General features: G+C 36.3%; 1 protein-coding gene across 1 annotated transcript in view; it reads left to right on the top strand.

Moving 5' to 3' along the window:
- LOC134662805 (melanization protease 1-like) overlaps positions 1-13,977 on the top strand; it is a 38,440-nt gene continuing 24,463 nt past the window's right edge. Inside the window, exon 1 of the mRNA XM_063519111.1 lies at positions 1-15. The gene's annotated coding sequence lies outside the window, so the exon portion shown is untranslated. The remainder of the gene's footprint in view (positions 16-13,977) is intronic.

The following is a 13,977-nucleotide window of genomic DNA, read 5'->3' as shown; positions in this document are numbered from 1 at the left end:
TGATTATTTATTGTTGTAATAGCTTTTAGGACATATCTGGTATTCCAGTGACCCTTTCTAATTCCCCTTTTTAATAAAACTATATATTTTTAAGCGATTCATATCCAATACCGGGATCCCGGGATCCCGGTATTGATGAAGATAGTTTCGGTATTAATACCGGTATTGTGAGAAGTCCGGTATTTGGAAGCCCTACCTCCATACAAATATTCAACCCCTTTTTCACCACCTTAAATGTTGAATTTTGACAAAACGCTGACATTAGTTTTCTTCTCTTTTAATGAAGTAACTTTTTACGAAGTTACAAATTCGTAGCTTAAAATAAAATTTAAACCCTACACAATCTTTCAACCCCTTTTTAACCCCTTTAAGGGATGAATTTTTAAAAACGCTGAAATTACTTTTCTTGAGTTCTAATAATATGGCTTTATACAAAGATTCAAGTCCCGCACTCTCAAAAATATTTGATCTGCGTACAAACTTTCAACCCCTTTTTCACCACCTCGGGGGATGAATTTTTAAAAACGCTGAAATTAATTTTATTGTTTTTTAATTTAATACCATTTAGCGAAGTTTCAAGGTCCTAGCTTAAAATAAAATTTGCACCCCAAGACAAAGTTTCATCCCCGTTTTTACCCCCTTAGGGGTTGAATTTCCTAAAACGTCGCAATTACTTTTTTTTTGTAATCGGCTATTATGCCTTTCTAAAAAGTTTCAAAGCATTGTAATGGATTCAAACTTTCAACCCCTTTTTAACCCTGTTAGGGGATGAATTTTCAAAAACGCTGAAATTACTTTTCCTGTCTTTTAATAATATACCCATATACAAAGTTTCAAGTCCCACAATCACAAAAATATTTGATCTTCATACAATATTTCAACCCCTTTTTACCACCTTGGGGGATGAATTTTCGAAAACGCTGAAATTAGTTTTCTTATTTTTTTATATAATACACTTTTACAAAGTTTCAAATTCCTAGCTTAAAATAAAACTTGAACCCCATACAACCTTTCATCCCCTTTTTAACCCTTTTAAGGGATGAATTTTTAAAAACGCTGAAATTACTTTTCTTGAGTTCTAATAATATGGCTTTATACAAATATTCAAGTCCCGTACTCTCAAAAATATTTGATCTCCGTACAAACTTTCAACCCCTTTTTCACCACCTCGGGGAATGAATTTTTAAAAACCTTGAAATCAGTTTTGTTGTCTTTTAATTTAATACCTTTTGCAAAGTTTCAAGGTCCTAGCTTAAAATAAAATTTGCACCCCAAGGCAAAGTTTCATCCCCTTTTTAACCCCCTTAGGGGTTGAATTTCCTAAAACGTCACAATTACTTTTTTTTGTAGTCGGCTATTATGCCTTTCTAAGAAGTTTCAAAGCATTTGAATGGATTCAAATTTTCAACCCCTTTTTCACCACCTCGGGGGATGAATTTTCAGAAACGCTGAAATCACTTTTCCTGTCTTATAATAATATACCCATATACAAAGTTTCAAGTCCCACACTCACAAAAATATTTGATCTCCATACAAACTTTCAACCCCTTTTTCACCACCTTGGGGGATGAGTTTTCGAAAACGCTGAAATTCGTTTTCTTGTTTTTTAATATAATACATTTTTACAAAGTTTCAAATTCCTAGCTTAAAATAAAACTTGAACCCCATACAACATTTCATCCCCTTTTTAACCCCCTTAGGGGTTGAATTTTTCAAAATCGCTTCTTATCTCTTGTAAACTTTATAAATGCAACCTAGTGTGCAAATTTCAACTTTCTAGCTTTTGTAGTTTCGGCTCTGCGTTGATGAATCAGTCAGTCAGTCAGTCAGTCAGTCAGTCAGTCAGTCAGGACACTTGCATTTATATATATAGATAAATAGTAACTTGGCCGACTTTTCTGAATCTAGACGATTTCGTTATAGCTATACCTAATGACGAAATTACCTAGCACTTACGTCGCCGTTAAGACGTTCCTGTACCGACTTGTTCGACATCCGCATCCGCATAAGCTCCGCATCGATTTTATGCGGATGCGGATGCAGATGCGGATGTTGAAAATAATGCGGAAGTTCCGCGGTTGCGGATACGGATGCGGATGTTCGCAACACCCCTGATCTGTACCTGTGCATTGTAACAGAAATAAACATTTATTCATTTTTAATTTTCAAAAGGAGATGGATTTATTTTGATTACATACGTAATATACATATACGTTCGTATACTCACTTCATAGTAACACACAAACAAATTTTTCATAAAGAATAGCTGATTTGACTGGTACCCTAACTATACGGTACCCTTATTTCTTGCTAAATCGCAGACATTTTTTTATTTGAAAGTCTGTACATACACATTCGCCCCATTTTTGCCAAAATCCAGTTCTTACGATGGACTCCATGAGGAATCGAGGTAACTCTTCGAATGTTTACATATAAGTAAGTAGTGGTTTAAATTAATTTTGTATTAAGCAGAAACATCTGCAAATGACGCCATAAAGCTTAGAAATATGAAATGTATCAGCACAGAATAAGTAATAGTATTATCATAGTATCGGGCCCGAACTCATGACTCTGGATCACTAGCCCATCGCGCTGCCAACTGAGCTACCGAGACTGCACCCCAGGACAGAGAATATTCCACCATTTAGGTTATAGGTTTTCGCGGGCTTGGTTTCCGCAACTCGACGTCATAATATTGCGCCTAATTTGCGTGACAAACTGACGTGATTCCACCATATATTATGCTCCTTTATATTATTATTACCCATCTTAAACGGCTACCAGAGTTCCAAATCAAAAGTGTGTTATACTTATGTACTTGAATGTAAATGCTCGATATTCATAATTAAAAATAAAATAGAATTAGGAGACCGATTCTGATTTAACGATCTTGACGATTGCTCACTCTGATTGGAGCACTTGCAATGTTTTTTTTTTTTAATTTATTTATTATTAAAAGGGGAAGTTACATAATCATTGTTACTTATCTGCCAAACTGCATAGCAGTTTGTTGGCAGAAAACTTATTCTACCCTCCACCATCGTAAAGTAAGTTATTTCTTACTTAAATTATATTATTAATTATTATATTATTATTCTCTTTATTTATTTTTGGTCTTAAGTTAGGTTATTTTATAATATGGATATAAAAATAAAATACAAAAACACTTACAAAAACAATACAAAATACTTATAAACATATTATAAAAAACCTAACCTAGGGTGCCGCCAGCAGCGGGGCAAGGCCCAAGCTGCCGGTGGTCAGGGTTGCAGAGAGAGGAACCGGCGGACTATCCGCGCCGTGTCCAAGATCACCGCCTTCTGCATCTGACCCTTGATCCAACCACATATTATTATTATTATTATTTTATTATATTATTATGTAATGACTGTTGTGTCATAAAGGGGCCCACTGATGATCAGTTCGCCGGAGGACATCGACTAATCATTACGTCTGAAATGGATGTACTTACCTAGAGATAAATTTCGCTTTTGATGCACTAGCTCAATCCTAAAGGGACAGGCCGATATCGTCCGCCGGACTGGTAATCTGTGGGATTACCAGTCCGGCGGACGATATCGGCCTGTCAGTTAAACGCAAAAGGTGACAGCTCCGAACAACTGACAGGCCGATATCGTCCGGCGGACTGACCATCAGTGGGCCTCTTTAGGCATCATGAATGGCTGCAGATGCCCAATTTGTTTCCCATAAAATTTTAAGTCATAATGTATTGTTTGTCATATTATCATTAGTCCTAAAACTGAAACCGTTAACTTTTGCAGGATTTTCTTAAGGTTATCCTATAGATAGGTTAGGTTAGGTTTGTTTAATCGCAATCCTGAAAAGTGACGCGTTTCTTAACCAAATAAATAATGACTAACGAATATACGGGCAAACAATACATTATTATTTGAAACTTTTTGGGAAACAATAGAGACCCGCCTAATGGCGATCGTCGAGGTCGTATTAAAACAAGATAAAAACTATAGCAAATGACAACACCATCGGCCTCTAGAATTTCTGATTTATAGAGATGGATCATGTGACCTGACTCCGATAAATTAAATAAAAAATGTTGAGTCCGTCAAAATGTCTGCGCAAATGGGAAAACAATATCGCACCGCGACAGATGCTTAGAGGAACTGAGTTATAGGCAAACGCACGGAGATCCTTTTATTAGAAATACATACATATTATTTATGGAGTAGTATTTAAAATGGTCAGTCAATAGATTCAAATTAAACACTTTTGGAATTAAATCAAAGACAAAGTCAAAATATACTTTATTCATGTAGGCCTAGAAAATGAATAGAATTTGTTCGGATAGATAAGAGTCGTGGAATGTATTGGGTCCCATACATTCCACGATTCTTCTCTTTCCGCACAGACTCTATGAAGTAAGTAATGACATATAACAATATTATTATTATTAGGTACAAAGATTGACTTACTGTTAGAACTAGAAACTCTGCTTCCTAAATAGGTATAAATAACCTCTGCTTTAGGGTAGGTATACAGCGCTCCTCCATAAATCTGTTGCTTATATTATAGAGTCTGTTCGGAAAGAGAAGAGTCGTGGAATGTATTGGGCCCCATACATTCCACGACTCTTCTCTTTCCGCACAGACTATAACTACAATTAACATGCTACGTACGTGGCACGTGGCACACATCTGGCAGGTGGGTTAGCACTAATTGCATTGCCTAGCACATAATTACATCGTGGATTAGCAAAACATAATTATTGTAATTAGTATGGATTTCCTCAAACGAACGCATGCTTGATTGTGCAGCGGGCTTGTTTGGTACAGTTACACCGCTACAAACTTAACAATGACTGACTTTATGCGTGTATTGGTTAGTTAGTAGTATTTTTTTTGTTGTCAGGTAATAGAAACAGGAGTAAAAGGCAGCCAGTTCCTGTATCGTATCACCTGGGCCCGAAACGGTCTGGCAAAGAGCGCGGGTCAGTCACAACCACGTTATGAATGAATTGGCCAACCAACGATCCCGTGAATCTGCTAACCACAAATAATGGGGCATTCCATAAGTTGTCTCGTACAAACGCATTCTGTGCCAGTAACAAACTCCTATAACTGCAAATCTTCTGAAAATTCGCGTAAGTACGGGACACATACGGGATGGACATTCGCCATCAGATATATCGGAGCGGCCGAAGTATTCACAATATCTGAACACGCACTCTAACGCCCTGACAATAAATAGAGGCGTGTTCAGATATTTGTGAGCGCCTTAGCCGCTCCGATATATTCAGATATACAATGGCAGACAACTTGACAATGGCAGGCGACTGTACAATGGCAGACAACTTCGTATGATGCTCCAAATGCGCGCTATCAATGTATCCGCCAATCACACGCGGGCTGGAAAATTTGTCGACCAATCGAAATTAATTAAGTGAGAAAAACTTGGTGCAAATGGTAATTTAAGGTAAGGCCAATCAAAAGAAAAGTAATTACCTTCATGTACTTGTACAGAGATCGATCTAGTACCTTATGTAACGATGAAACTGTGATCGAAAGTAGATATATTTGTAAATACATTTATAACAAAAAATATTATAATTTTCAAGTTCATTATTGTGTTGAAAAGTTTTAACCGATAATAGGGCAGTGACAAATTATACTCGAAAAAAATACAAATTATACTTACAAATTTTTTTATAAGGTCCTTAAAACAATAAATTATAAAAAACCTTAGGTACTCATTTATATTATAAATGATAAATCTTTACAAATTATTGTTTACGCTCTTAAAACTCAAATGACCGGTTTAGTTAGCCTATGTACAAAAAAAAATCCAAGGTTTTTTCAAGTTCCAATTTTTTTATGTTTACCATATAAATTGTAAATCATGTTTAGTTAGAAATACAGTATTGCTGATAAATTATGTGGGCTGCACACTTCTACTTACATCCTAATTCAATCTCGAACAGAGGGGCTACCGCGAAAAACGAAATTCGCTAATTGCGGGGATCTTTCTCTTTTACTCCAATGAAGGCGTAATTAGAGTGACAGAGAAAAATCCCCGCAATTTGCGAACTTCGATTTTCGCGGTTATAGCCCGGAGGGGCTACCGCGAACCACGTACGACGTGTTGCATTTCTGTCGTACTTGTAATTTCGTACGTAAGTGTGACAGGGAGGCACCAAGTCGAACGTGGTTCGCGGTAGGCCTTCTGATCCGTTACATGGCTCGTTCCATAACTTGTTATCACTTGCACCTTGTTGACGTAGGTATTTAGTATCGAATGCAGGGATCGGCACCGGTTTTTTGAAAAAAGTTTATAACAATTTTTTTTATTTAGATAGATTTTTTATATGATTGTTTCTAGGTAAAGACTTCGTTTATTAGATTGCCCAAATATAAATGAAATAATTAGCAAAGGACGAAAAAATACCTTTTTCGTACCCATACAAAAAATACCGGTATCCGATCCCTGGGGGTATACTGCCTTATTAAGGGTTAGATTAAAATGTTATTAAACTGTACTTTAAGTGTTATGTATGTACTGTACTTACATTGCAGTTGCCAATTTTTTATACGAATTTATTTAGTTCTAAGTAATTAATTATATAACTTCAGTGAGGCTCGAACACGACTAATGACTTAATACAACGTAACCTATTTAAAACAATTTTAATTAGTTGCGATTGTTGTGAGATATGAATTAACTGTAGGTACCTAATTACGTAAATAAAATTACTAATCTAATATATTTCTGGGTACCTACATAAGTGTTACATACATAAAATTATACATCTACAAAATGTACAGTCTACTGCAAAACAATTATATGGTCAGGTATATATGTTATACCTGCTGATCACAACTTACAAAAATCTAGATTAAGTTATTGAAATGAGTGTTGTTTAAATGTAGTTTTACACAAATATCTACATGTTTTGTCAACTTATGATGCGTGTTCAAAAACATGTTTGAACCGAGTCTATTGTTCTTAATGCTTTAAATGTAAGGCCTGAGTGGACGCTTGGAGCGGAGCGTTCGGCAGGGCGTGCAGCGTGGCGTCGGGCTCACAAGTAATTTGGGCAGCGTGCACTAAGGCCGCTCCTATAGGCTTGCATTTGTTTAACATGCACGCCGCACGCCCCGCCCCGATGCACGCCCAACTCGAGCGTCCACTCAGGCCTTACACTAACACCTACATGTTAAGTTTTCTGGTATAAAGTTGTAATTAATTATTTACCTACTGATGATCCGCCTAAAGTTATATTCTACCTGAGTATGGAAACGGACAAAAAAATCAATGCCAAAAATATGCTTGTGGTAATGAACAAAAAAAAAAACATTTTTTTAATGTATCATACAGGTCCGGAAACGGAACTCCGTTTTTAGGGCTCCGTAGACAAAAAGTTAAGCCTAATGGCTTATAATATAGAGTCATAATTAGTTTTTTCTAAAAATATATTATTATTATTTATTAAAACGACGTAGGTACCGCGAAGATACGCCTTGTATGATTTTTTGTATTATATAAGAGGATAGGGGCGATCGATTTTTACTTTATTATAGGAGTTAGGAGCTTATAAAAAATTGTATGGAACCGCTCCTAACTCTTATAATAATTAAAAAATCGAAAACAATAAAAACGGTCGGGCATAGCTATGATTAAAATGCATCAGATTGTGTGTAAAAAATATTTTCTATAATGTTAATATCCAGAGGGGAAAATGAGGAATAAGTTTGTATGAAAACCTGTTAATTATTTTGTCTAAAGTACATTTTTCATGCAATCGTGGATACAATAAATTGGTATAGTTCGAGTTGGTAATATTGTATACGAATTTATTTAGTTGTAATTATTGTTAGGTAGATACAAATTAACTGTAATGAAATAAAACTCTGGATATCTATTGAAAATAAGTATTAGGTATTTAAGTGAAGTTTATACATCATGTACCTAATTCATGTACTACAGTCGAGTGTAAAAATATTTAAATAATATAATATGTTTAAAAATTTATACACGCGACTGTATTCGCTGATTACTATTAAATTAAAAATCTGTATACCTACCCTATTAAAATCAGTGTTGTAAGTCAAGCGATTTATGGTCTCTTTGAAATAATAAATGTGTTCTACATAAATTATGTATACCTCGATTTGACGGGAGTAATTTTGTATTGATGTTTAAATAGTGCGAGGACAAATATAATTTACTTTATAAGTCGATATCGATAAAATTGTGACGTATCATACTGTTACCTATGTAATTCTGAAATATTATAATCGTGTTAAAATATTACAATACGAGTAATATGCACTGAATCATTATTCAATGTAACTTATATTTTGTCAGAATTCTCAAGTCAATGCCAGATGTTGAATATTTATAGTTGTGATAAGAATAAATACAAGAGGTGTATCTAATGTAAGAGCTCTTAACTTATAAAGTTAAGTTCAAGGATTCATATTTGTGACGAAAATCTAGAAATTCTTTCGTATCAATATCGATACGATTAAGTCGATATTTCATCAAGCACTAGAATGTGTACAATTTTGGCCACGTCAAACCGGAGTATGCCTATAAGTAATTTTGAATAAATAATAGAAATAGCATTGACATAGATATCTAGGGACTGGCTGTACGGGCAATAATAATGAGGCATGATAGGGGCCAGGGCTATAACCGCGAAAATCGAAGTTCGCAAATTGCGAGCATTTTCTCTGTCACTCTAATTACGCGTTCATTGGAGTAAAAGAGAAAGATCCCCGCAATTTGCGAAATTCGGTTTTCGCGGTAGCCCCTCAGTACAGCGGTGTGAAATCGCTACAACGCGACTGGTTGATGAATTCGCATCACGCCCGCGATTGGTTGACGAGTTCGCATTACGAGCGCTATTGGTCGCAACTAGTTGCGTTAGACTGCACGATTGGCTGGAATTCGTGAGTAACACCGCTGAACTAGTACCATTTTTAGTGCCCCATTAGCCCGTCCTTAGATATTATTAGTGTCCGACCGAAACATGTTTTTTTGCCGAAACCGAAACCGAAACCGAATGTTCGGCTTTGGCTCTAGTTTCGGCCGAAACCGAAACCGAAACTTTTGTAGACTTGTTAAAATCGTTGAAAAAATGTCATAAAACCGCTTTTACACACATATTATGGGGCTGTCAACACCCAATGTCCTTGAAATTGATGTTACTTAAGCAGTTTTTTATGAAAATTACTAGAGTTAGACCAAGATAATTCTGCAACGATTTTGATAAGTTGATAACACACGCAGTGCAAGTGTTATTTTAAACGTCAAAACTTTTATGAAATTATGACGTATAAATAACATTTGCACTAGTTGCACTGCGTATGCTATCAAAATCATTGTAGAATTTTCTTGGTCTAACTATATTCATTCACCAGTCAAGCTAATATGTAGACACAGGGTCAACCAAAAACGCGAGCGCAGCGAGCGCGAAATTTTTTGTTAACAATATCGCAAGGCCGGGTACCGATCTTCACCTGGGCCGAAAAGTCCGAAGTGCCCCATTGAGGCGAACTTTCATGCGAAGTCAAAGCCGTGCTTAAGGCTTCAGGATAAGTAGTTGAGCACAGACTCCAACCAATGTCCATTGTATTCAAAAGCGAGACCGCAGGCCGAGCATGGCGCAGCGAGGCCAAAGGCTAAACTGAAGTAGAGGACATGTGGAACACAAACCAATGGTAAATTGAGGTAAAAAGTGAGGCTAGTTTTCTTATTATTATCTTGCCCAGGGCCCAGTAACATGCGACAGTGCTATCTCATTCACTTATAGGTATTGACAGCCTCTTAAGACTGCGTCAACCGTCCAGTGGCGCCCTCATTAGTGGAATTGTGTTTTATAATAAAATTAATAAACCAATGAATGTCTGTACCTAATATACATGAATCAGTATATGTAGGTATTAATATTGTTGTCCTACTTATTCCCCAACTTTTGGTCTTTGTCCGAAGTACCATTTCGTAAGTTTCGGCCCGGCCGAAAGGTTCGGCCGTTTTTTGGCCGAAACCGAAACTACAGCCGAAACATGATTTTTTGGCCGAAACTGGCCGAAACCGAAACAGAAACCGAACCTTCGGTCGGACACTAGATATTATACGTCAATGAGAAATAGCCGTTAATGTTCCGTACCAATGCCCACACTGTTAACTGTACATCGGTGGACCTTATGCCCTTTGTAATAAGGTCCACCGATGTACAGTGAGGAGTGTTGCTGTTTGCACCTACTCACTTTGATGGATAAGTAATATGGGTATCTTACTTTTCAAACAAATCTGTTTCTTATCTGTTCATCCTTCTTTTCATCCACAAATTGGTCCACTTTATACCTACATTTCCACCCCATTTTTTACACCCTTAAGGGATAATTTCGGGAATAAAAACTATTCTATATCCTTCCCAACAGCTCAAACTATCCGCATACCAAGTTTTAACTAAATCAGTTCAGCGGTTATTGATTTCCCATACAAAGGGTATAGCCGGGTAAGCATGGCCAAACTGCCCTTAGCGAAAAAAACAATTTCCTTTTACTGGATTATTAACCTATGTATATGTAGTGCTTTCACCAAATATTAAGCCTGAAATGCCTCATATTTAAAAAAAAAAATGCAAAAAAAGAAAAATCATTTTTATTTTATTACAGCCAAAGTACTAATCCGATTTCCTTGTAATTTGGGTATGTTGTATATACAATTAAGGTCGCTTTCTGAAAAAAATAATATTGAATTATCTCTTAAAATAATAGTAAAAAATTGAGATGAAAATTTTCAGAAAAATAAAAAAAATACGTGCGAGATAGCGACAGTTACCAAATTTACATATTTTATGTAGAATTTAATAATGTTTAACATATATTTTTTTCAAAAATTAAAATCGGGATTAACAGTGTGAAAAACTCGAATTTGTAAGATCCCATAATACTCTCTCTTCATACAAGCAAAGCTAAGTAGTCATAAACGAATGAAGTATATTGTGAACGCAGTCTTTACGAATTTGAATTTAGAATGTGACGTATTTTATTCATCAAAGGAACAGACATTTTTCAATCGTTAACGCTCTGTATAAAATTCGTGCCTATTTTCCTGTTCCCGCGCTTTTTTTAGGGTTCCGTAGCTAAATGGCAAAAAACGGAACCCTTATAGATTCGTCATGTCTGTCTGTCTGTCCGTCTGTCTGTCCGTCCGTATGTCACAGCCACTTTTCTCCGAAACTATAAGAACTATACTGTTGAAACTTGGTAAGTAGATGTATTCTGTGAACCGCATTAAGATTTTCACACAAAAATAGAAAAAAAAACAATAAATTTTTGGGGTTCCCCATACTTAGAACTGAAACTTAAATTTTTTTTTTCATGAAACCCATACGTGTGGGCTATCTATGGATAGGTCTTCAAAAATGATATTGAGGTTTCTAATATCATTTTTTTGTAAACTGAATAGTTTGCGCGAGAGACACTTCCAAAGTGGTAAAATGTGTGTCCCCCCCCCCTGTAACTTCTAAAATAAGAGAATGATAAAACTAAAAAAAATATATGATGTACATTACCATGTAAACTTCCACCGAAAATTAGTTTGAACGAGATCTGTTAAGTAGTTTTTTTTTAATACGTCATAAATCGCCTAAATACGGAACCCTTCATGGGCGAGTCCGACTCGCACTTGGCCGCTTTTTAAATCTCTGAATGCCGTTCGCCCTAGCCGCATACAGCCACGGAGTTTAAGGTCCGCGCTCAGCGAAATAAGTCGCGTTCTAAATTCAAATTGCGTTGGGAATATAACTTTCTAGTATAACGTACAAGTTATTTTGTATGAAGAGAAGGTATTATGGGATGTTACAAATTCGAGTTTTTAACACTGTTAATCCCGATTTTAATTTTTGAAAAAAATATATATTAAACATTATTAAATTCTACATGAAATATGTAAATTTGATAACTGTCGCTATCTCGCATGTATTTTTTTTATTTTTTTGAAAATTTTCATCTAAATTTTTTACTATTATTTTAAGAGATAATTCAATATTATTTTTTTCAGAAAGCGACCTTAATTGTATATACAACATACCCAAATTACAAAGAAATCGGATTAGTGCTTTGGCTGTAATAAAATAAAAATGATTTTTCTTTTTTTGCATTTTTTTTTTAAATCTGAAGCATTTGAGGCTTAATATTTGGTGAAAGCACTACATATACATAGGTTAATAATCCAGTAAAAGGAAATTGTTTTTTTCGCTAAGGGCAGTTTGGCCATGCTTACCCGGCTATACCCTTTCCACCCCGCTTTTCACCCCTTCAAGGGAAGGGAAGGGGGTTCTGACTCAGAACATAGAAGGACATAGGATACTTTTTATCTCAGAACTTCTGAGATAAAAAGTATCCTATGTCCTTCCCCGGGACTCAAACTATCTTCATACTAAATTTCAACTAAATCGGTTCAGCGGTTTAAGCGTGAAGAGGTAACAGACAGACAGACACTTTCGCATTTATAATAATTATTAGTATGGATTTGATCGAACCAGGCAAATATCTTAAGGTGTTATTGCACCTTAAGAGGTTCAGAAAACGGAGTTTTTAAAAGTCGTACCGCTTTTTTCAATCACAATAATTAATATAATTATGGCTGCCATAAATTTAATTAGAGTCTGTGCGGAAAAAAAGAGTCGTGGAATGTATGGGGCCCAATACATTCCACGACTCTTCTCTTTCCGAACAGAATCTAACAATCTTGAAGCCTTTCTCGAGGTCGATTGTTTAAAATACATCTATAACTATGGCTTTTTGTTAATTATTGGTAATCAATTCAACACCAACAAAAATTTTAAATGCCATTTTAGCGCGCCTGCGGTGGAATAGCACTTGCAACTTTCAAGGATTTTCATTTGCGTAGGCGAGGCGTTAAACCAGATTCGTGTAAAAATAATAATGTGTTATTTTTTTAACGATAAGTAGGTACCTACTTATTTTATTTTATGTTACATTACGTAAATATCGCGCAGCTTTGATTTATACAGATCTAGCAAAAAAAAATATTTCATCTTCCTCGCGTTATCCCGGCATTTTGCCACGGCTCATGGGAGTCTGGGGTCCGCTTGACAACGAATCCCATGAATTGACGTCTAGGCTATAGTTTTTACGAAAGCGACTGCCATCTGACCTTCCAACCCAGAGGGGAAATTAGGGCTTTTTGGGATTATTCCGGTTTCCTCACGATGTTTTCCTTCACCGAAAAGCAACTGGTAAATATCAAATGAAATTTCGTACATAAGTTCCGAAAAACTCATTGGTCATTTTTGGTACGAGCCGGGTTTTGAACCCGCGACCTCCGGATTGAAAGTCGCACGCTCTTACCGCTAGGCCACCACACACCAGCGGCTTTTATATAGAAGATTCATTATTTGCAGTAAAGCGGTTTACCCTTTCCTTACTGGGAAAAGTTCTCCTTGCGATTGTAATAGGCGCAGCTGACCATGAGCGCATTTGCCGCCACTGACCTTACCTACCAAAAAGCGAGAAAACAAAATATAATGTTTTGTTCTTGCCGGTGTATTTACCCTAGAGCCAAGGGGGCCATGGCCCGGGGCGGCAGGCTGCAAAATAGGTTTTTTTTCCTTATATGAGATACATTACCATCACTTAATGGGGCGGCGAATCTAACTGGGCGGGAGCGCCAAATCTTTAAAATACGCCTCTGATTCTTGCTATAGTCTGTGCGGAAAGAGAAGAGTCATGGAATGTATGGGGCCCAATACATTCCACGACTCTTCTCTTTCCGCACAGACTCTAACTTTTTTGATATTAAGGTCACTGCGGGCAAGACCGTCTACAGGGCAAGTCCGCCAACACGTTATAACTTTTGAATTTGAAGGCGTATGCCGCTTTGGAGTCTAGTCGATTAATCAGTTTTGCGCGTTAGTTCCCTTACTCTAAAACACATGGCGCTGTGACAACCAATTTTAGAGCAATC

The sequence above is a fragment of the Cydia amplana genome, chromosome 3 (genome assembly GCF_948474715.1).
Source record: "Cydia amplana chromosome 3, ilCydAmpl1.1, whole genome shotgun sequence".
NCBI lineage: Eukaryota > Metazoa > Arthropoda > Insecta > Lepidoptera > Tortricidae > Cydia > Cydia amplana.
This window is presented reverse-complemented; position numbering and strand designations above follow the sequence as displayed.